Source organism: Eretmochelys imbricata, chromosome 8 (genome assembly GCF_965152235.1).
Source record: "Eretmochelys imbricata isolate rEreImb1 chromosome 8, rEreImb1.hap1, whole genome shotgun sequence".
Classification (NCBI taxonomy): domain Eukaryota; kingdom Metazoa; phylum Chordata; order Testudines; family Cheloniidae; genus Eretmochelys; species Eretmochelys imbricata.
In genome coordinates this window covers 49,765,071-49,771,999 of record NC_135579.1, presented here as the reverse complement: position 1 = coordinate 49,771,999, position 6,929 = coordinate 49,765,071, and positions in this window count along the sequence as shown.

The following is a 6,929-nucleotide window of genomic DNA, read 5'->3' as shown; positions in this document are numbered from 1 at the left end:
GACGGGAAAGAGGGGCTGGATCTGGGATTTTGCATATCCCCATCCCTATAATGGGTCACTCACTTGTATATGAAACAGAACGCAAAGTCTGAGGATTTTCAGACCTGTGGTTCTGTGAGCAGATCCAGGGCTCATCTCTACTATTAACTAACTTCCTATACCTCACAATTAGAGCCACTGCAAACATTTTGTTCCAAAATCCCAAACCATGCCAAACGCAGACCAAAACCAAGACGTGTCAGCCTCTTGAGCAAACTTGGGCAGAGGGAAGACAGAAGAGCAGAAAAAACATCTTGAAATCCACTACAAAGATTTATCTGGGAAACATTTAGATATTACACTGATGGGTGCCACAGAAAACCCTAAAATGTAATATCTAAATGAAGATTAACACATTCTTGCTGGGAGGGGCAGATTAAAGGGGAGAATTGCAGCGGATGATGCAGTATAACAAAGTTATAACCTTCAGACCTGCCTGTCCCCACCCCTCATACTGTTTGGGACAGGGAGAGAGAGATTCTCTCTCTTCCCAAGAGCCAGACAACAGTTATGTAGAGGTCAGGATACTCGTGTGAGGTACAAGGGCCCAACTCTTGCTCTGGGGGAAGCCTCCCCCACATACATGCTTACTCTTCCTTCAGGGTTATAAAGGAGTGACTTGGTGATGCTCCAGGGATTGGCTCACTCATTTGGCCCCTCTGTCTTTGCACAGCACCTTACTGCCTGCCCCCAGTCTGCACAGGATAACTCTTATTCCCTCGCCCTGAACTAGGCTTGCACAATAGTGAGAACACTCCAGCAGCACTCTGAACCCGGGGTGCACCCAGTATATATCACCAGCACTAGGCTTCCTGAGAGCCCCTCTGCTCAATAGTTTCCACTCAGCCCAAGGAAAATGGAGAGAACACTTTGCAGAAGAACTTGGGTCTAGAAAGGGAGTGGGGTTCTGACCCTCGGTCTGATAGGCCAAAAGGAAATGATGATGGCTATGGGTTATGAGGCTTCACCCCCTTCCGCACCCTGTCTGGCTAAGGTACTTACATGGCCCCCATTACTGTAGTGTCTGAGCGCCTCACAATCTTTACCATATTTACCTCACAACACCTCTGCAAGGCAGGGCAGGGCTGTTATCCCCATTGTGCAGATGAGGAACTGAGGCACAGGGAGACCAGACTCGCCTGGTCACACTGAAAAGCTGGGGTGGATCAAGGAATGGAAGCCAGGCCCCAGGCTAGCACCTATCCTGCTCATAACCCCTCCTCCCACTCCCTTCATCTCCTGACTGCCAGGAACTGTTCGTTAGCGCTAGCTGCTCTGCATTCTGTACTGAGCATGGCTGAATGGCTTTCTCTCCTAGGAGCTCCTACAAACCACTAACTAGGCCAGAACGACTTCCCTATCCAGAAAGGACCCTAATTGACCTAGGAATAATTCCCTGCAACGGCTGAAGAGCAGACAGGGTGCACACCCACCCGAGGGGAATTCGGCTACATGACCTCAGAAGCGGACACCAGACAATGCCTCAGGGGGCACGAAGGGGCCACACAGAGTTGTGCTCCTCCCTAACCACCAGCTCATGCTTCAAAAGAGGAAAACCCTGGGTTTCATTCCCCCCCCCTTGCCAATTTAAGGGTTGACATTAACACCATAAGGCACAGTCAGGAGCAACATTCCAAAAATAGCCATTTGTTTTCAGGTGCCCAAGTTGAGATGCCTTGGGCCTGATTTTCAGAAGGGCTGAGCACCCACAGCTCCTACTGAGTTCATCTGGTGTTCTGGGTGCTCGGCAATCAATCAGCATTTTACAGACAGGGAAACTGAGGCACAGAGAGTTTAAGGGACTTGCCCAAGGTCACACAGTGAGTCAGTGGGCAGAGGCAGGAAGGAGAGCCAGGTCTCCAGACTCCCAGTCTTGTGTTTAAATCGCAAGGTTACTCTGCTATCCCTTTAGTTTCGCCTTTATTCTACCTCCACCCCAGATATTCCACTGGATAGGCCCATACATCTGGCCAAGCAGAAGTGCGTGCAGCTTCCTCCAGAATCATGCAGTGCTGTGCCAGGCCCATCCAGAAGGGGGTGCTACACAGCAACATCAGGCGCTTTTTGCTTATTCATAGGACCTATTCGTGCTCATTTCTCAGCATTCCCTGGCAGAGACTGCACTGCAATTTGCAGACCCAATTATTTTCGTCCCAGAGGACAAACAAAAATAGATGAGACATTTGTTCTCAGGCCTGAGATCAAAGCCCCACAATTCTGGGATGCGATTCAGATCGCTGCACTGCTTCTAGACTAGATCCAGAACTGTCCTAAAGTCCTTGTCCTAAAGTCTCAGACATGTGGGTTAGAGCAGATGCTATGGTTGGGGCCCATCTCCAATTTATAAAGCCTTAATATTTACCAAGTACAAGAATTCTAATGAGGACCTATGGTTCAAGGACATAAAATCCATGGTGGAGTTTAGTAACGTTACAAGTTGAAGGCTCAGTTCAGCGAAGGACTTAAGCAAGTGCTAATGTCCAACTGAAGACAGCAGACTTAAGTGCCTTATTGAATGGGGAGGGACTTACACTCATACTTAAATGCTGTGCTGAACAGGGATCCAAGAGAGGCACTGCATACAATGGGAGCGTCGCAGGCCAGTTTCTCCTCCCTCGGAGAGACGTGAGCCAAGAACCTGAGACCCTGAAACATACACAGTTTACACAGAGAACAGAGCGCATGTCTGAATCCCTGTGAAGAGCCTGAACTACGGAGCTGCCCTGCTTAACGCCTGCCATTAGTGGAGCAGCATAAACAGTTATGAAAGGGAGAACTGTGAGCCGGACGTTACCCCACCATAATAAACGAGAGGCAGGGAAACCGGCAGGCACCTTTATTGGCTGAAATCAATGGAAGCTTTGCCTGAGTAGAGCAGCATCAAACCCCACTGGACAGATTTTTAAAAGAGTTTAGCTCTTAGCTAAGCACCTAAATGAAGTGGCCCAAATCTACAGACATGAGCCATACCCAGCAACTCCCACTGAAAACAAAGGAGAATTCACCTGCTGTTGAGAATCAGGGGGGGATTCCATGAGGTGGCTAAATGGGAGCTGAGCTCTCTTGAAAATACCTGGCCCTAGCTATATTCTGGCTGCTTTCACTGGTGGTGAACAAGCCTCCATTTCTCACAGGCCACTGAACATCCCCTTGCCAGCTTCCCCCTTGCTTCACATACAGCCACTTACCTGCTCAAGAATCTCTAAAGCTACCGATTTTAAGGTGATCATATTTTAGTCATTAAAAACTGGGCCACACCAACTAATAAGGGAGGGACCTAGAGACTGCCCAACCTACCCCATTAGCTGCCAGGTCCCCATTAGCTCAGATGCCGGGAAAGATAATCAGAACAATTTTTCCCCTCTCACCTCTGATGCCCTGTAAGAAATTAAACTGTGGCTTCAAAAGTTATTCATTTTAAAGAGCTCTCAAGAGGAGCAAGTGGAGGAGGGAGAGGGGATTGGAGATTAAAGAGACAGACTACTTAGCATTGCTGGAAAGAAGCCAAGCTAGAAGAGACAGGGCAGAGGTTCCTGATAGATGAGCTCAGTGGTATGCCCAGCTGGAGGCTTCTTCCCAGCCCTTCCATAACACCAAACCAACAGGAAACAAAATGGAATCAACAGGCAGCAAATTTAAAGTGGGTAAGAAGAAGAATTTATTTGTGGAGCATGTGAACTCCCTGCCACAGGATATTATTGAGACAATGAGATTGGGCTCTAATCTAGGGACTCTTTTTAGCTGTGTCTGGTGCAGCACCGAGCACAACACCAGGTCTTAGCAACTTATAACAGGTCAGCAGGATTCAAAAAAGAGACTAGTATGAATAAAAAACAGCATCTGCTTGTGACATAGCTAGGATAGCAATGACTGAGGCTAACAGTCCACATGCTTCAGGGCATAAATGAGTCCCCAGCTGAGGGGTGAGGAAGATAATTCCTGACCCCACCACGATGGTATAAATTGCACACTTAGGTGTCTTATGGCCAGGTTACTCCTCCCACTAAAGCATCCTGCACTGACCACCACTGGGAGACAACCCTAGATGGACCATTGGGTGTTTGCAACGTAGCATGGGCCATATTCCTAAATGCAGTACCAGCACAGACCCTCCCTTCACCCCTGAGTCCCCAGTGTTTTCTTTTATGCTTGTCTCGATTATCCTTGGCATAAGCTTTTGTGGATAAAACACCACTTCTTCAGACGCATGGAGTGAAAATTGTTTTACCCACAAAAGCTTATGCCCAAATAAATCTGTTAGTCTTTAAGGTGCCACCAGACTCCTTGTTGTTTTTGTGAATACAGAATAACACGGCTACCCCGATACTTTATTATCCTTTTCCTTCCTTTGTCCTCATTCCCATGCTCCCACCTTATTGTCTGCTCCTCTGCCCGCCGCCTCTGGTTTTCATCTATTTTCTCCTTAACTGTGCTCCTAGTGCTGCCCTGGGATGTTCACGAGGCACATGTGCACTGGCTTCCCACCCTGACTCTGACAGTCACTCCTGTAACTGCAGCTCTGGTACAGAGCAGCGCAAGGTGTCTCTGTAACCAGCACTGCGTGTGGTGTGCAGCTGCAAGGAGTGATCCAGCAGTGCAGGAGGTGGGGACAGGCAATGGGCACAGGTGCTTTTCTGAACCAGCAAGAAAGAGATGATTTACATTACTATAGCACCGGGAGGCCCCAGCCAAGATTGGAGCCCCACAGTGCTATGCACTGAACAGATACATGGTCTAAACGGACAAGACAGACAAAGGATGGAAGAAAGATTATCCCCATTTTGCAGATGGGCAACTGAAGCAACCGAGAGACCTGCCCAAAGCCATATAGGCGGTCTTGGCACTGGGAATTGAACCCAGATCTCCTCATTCCCAGACCAATGTCTCTTTCAAGGTATTCCCAGAAAAAATTAGCCATATGATCAACCTGGCCAGAGTCAATCATGCTCCATGTGTCCATCACCAGCAAAGGCATCGCTGATACTACATGGCAAGGGCCTCAAAGAGCACAATTCTTACAGAAGACAGACAATTCTCACACAATTTCAGCTGCCTCCAAACCCAAGCTGAATTCTCAGCAGACTGACAACTGGAGGGGTAGGCTCATACGTTCCCAGTCCAGAAAGAACTATTATAATTATTTGCATTGCAGTAGCACCTAAGACCCCCAGTCCTGGACCAGGACCCCATTGTGCTAGGTGCTGTACAAACAGAACAAAGACGATCATTTAGTCTGACCTCCTGCATAACACAGGCCATAGAATTTCACCCAGTGATTTCTGCATCCAGTCCTATCACTTGCAGTTGATCTATAGCATCTCTTTTAAAGACACATTCAGTCTTTCAGGGATTCAAGTGGTGGGGGCATGAATGCACTCAGACTGTGACAGAGGTTACTTGACTTCTACCAAGTCACAAGATCTCCATCACCACACCGTGCTGTAGTGCTGCTCAGGCCTGACACCCATGGGGCTTAAAGCCTTTTGCAATGCTGCCATGAAATACGATCTCTACATGCAAGCAGTTGGGAGGATTTAACACTACAGGAGATCATTGAGACAAATAGCTTGGGAATTTTCAAAAGCTATAAATCAGGACAGTGTCTCCCAGCAGGGGCTCTCGGTATAAAGAGACAGAGCCACTCCTCTCCATAAGGGGCACCTCACCTTTGGAATTCACCTTCCTCCTCTCTCTCTGGCTCTCAAATAGGCCAAATCTGAATGTCAGGGCAAGCTGCTAGGCCCCTCTCTTGTGGAGGGAGGGATGATCAGGGTGTGACTTTCCTTGGGTATTGTCCATTTCATATTTTGGGGGGTGGTCAATTGCTGGCTCAGGGAAGCGGCTATTTTTTTTATTTTGTGTTAAAGACACCTAGGGCCCAGGATAGAGGCTTTTTGCTGGTTATAAATCTAAAAACATCAGTCAATCTGCACTGGGACTCACTGGGGCAAAAAGGTCACAGCAGCTGTCAATCCTTCTGGAGCGGAAGCCGAGCCAGAGGCACATCATTGGGCTGGAAGAAACACTCACACTAGCGCAGGATTGAAAAACTGGGTGCATTACATGGGAGGAGGGAACCTCTAGAATCGGCCACTGTCAGAGGCAGTGCACCAAGATGCACCATACATCTGTTCCAATGTGCCGCTCCTGAAGTTCTGGTTACTACCCACAACCCAGTAGCTGCTATTAAACTTCATTTAGAGAGTTTGCTGATAACTGCACAGCTTCCTCATCAGTATAGACATCAGCATGATTCATTCCGCTTATTCCACAAGTATCTGGCACCTATTTTAAGAGTGGCATGACTGCACCCTACAATAATATACATTTATGGGCTCTGAGCTAGCATCACACCATTTGGTCACAATCAATTCACACCCTCTGCAAACCAGCTGTAATAAAACTTTTATTCCAGGTGACCCACAGGGGCAAGCCACTGGTTTCTCCGGCTGGAAGGCGGACCCACACTGCTTTTTCAGCAGCAGTTTCTTTCCTCTCACTCAAGGCTGGTTCAAGTTATCATGTCCGAGTCAGCAGCTAAGACATGCACATTCCAGCTCACAGGGCACCACACTCCCTCCAGCCAGAGACAGCAGCACCCATTGTAATGTGCCCCTAGTTTGCCAGATGCCTACATGGATTGGGTCAGGCATGTGATGACCAGATTCAGTGAATGAAGACTGAGTCCTGTGTCTCTCACCTAGATGTGTGGTTATCCTCCCTGGGATACACTATCCTACGTACTCTATAACTGTCTTTGTGTACCTCCGCTGGTGCTCAGTTTTCACCCTGTAGCCTATCGGTTGTGAGTCTTGGTCATTGTTATTAAATGGCCTCTGTATGTCATTCTGCTTGGGCAGGCAGAAGTTAAAGGTCCCAAGCCAGGTTCT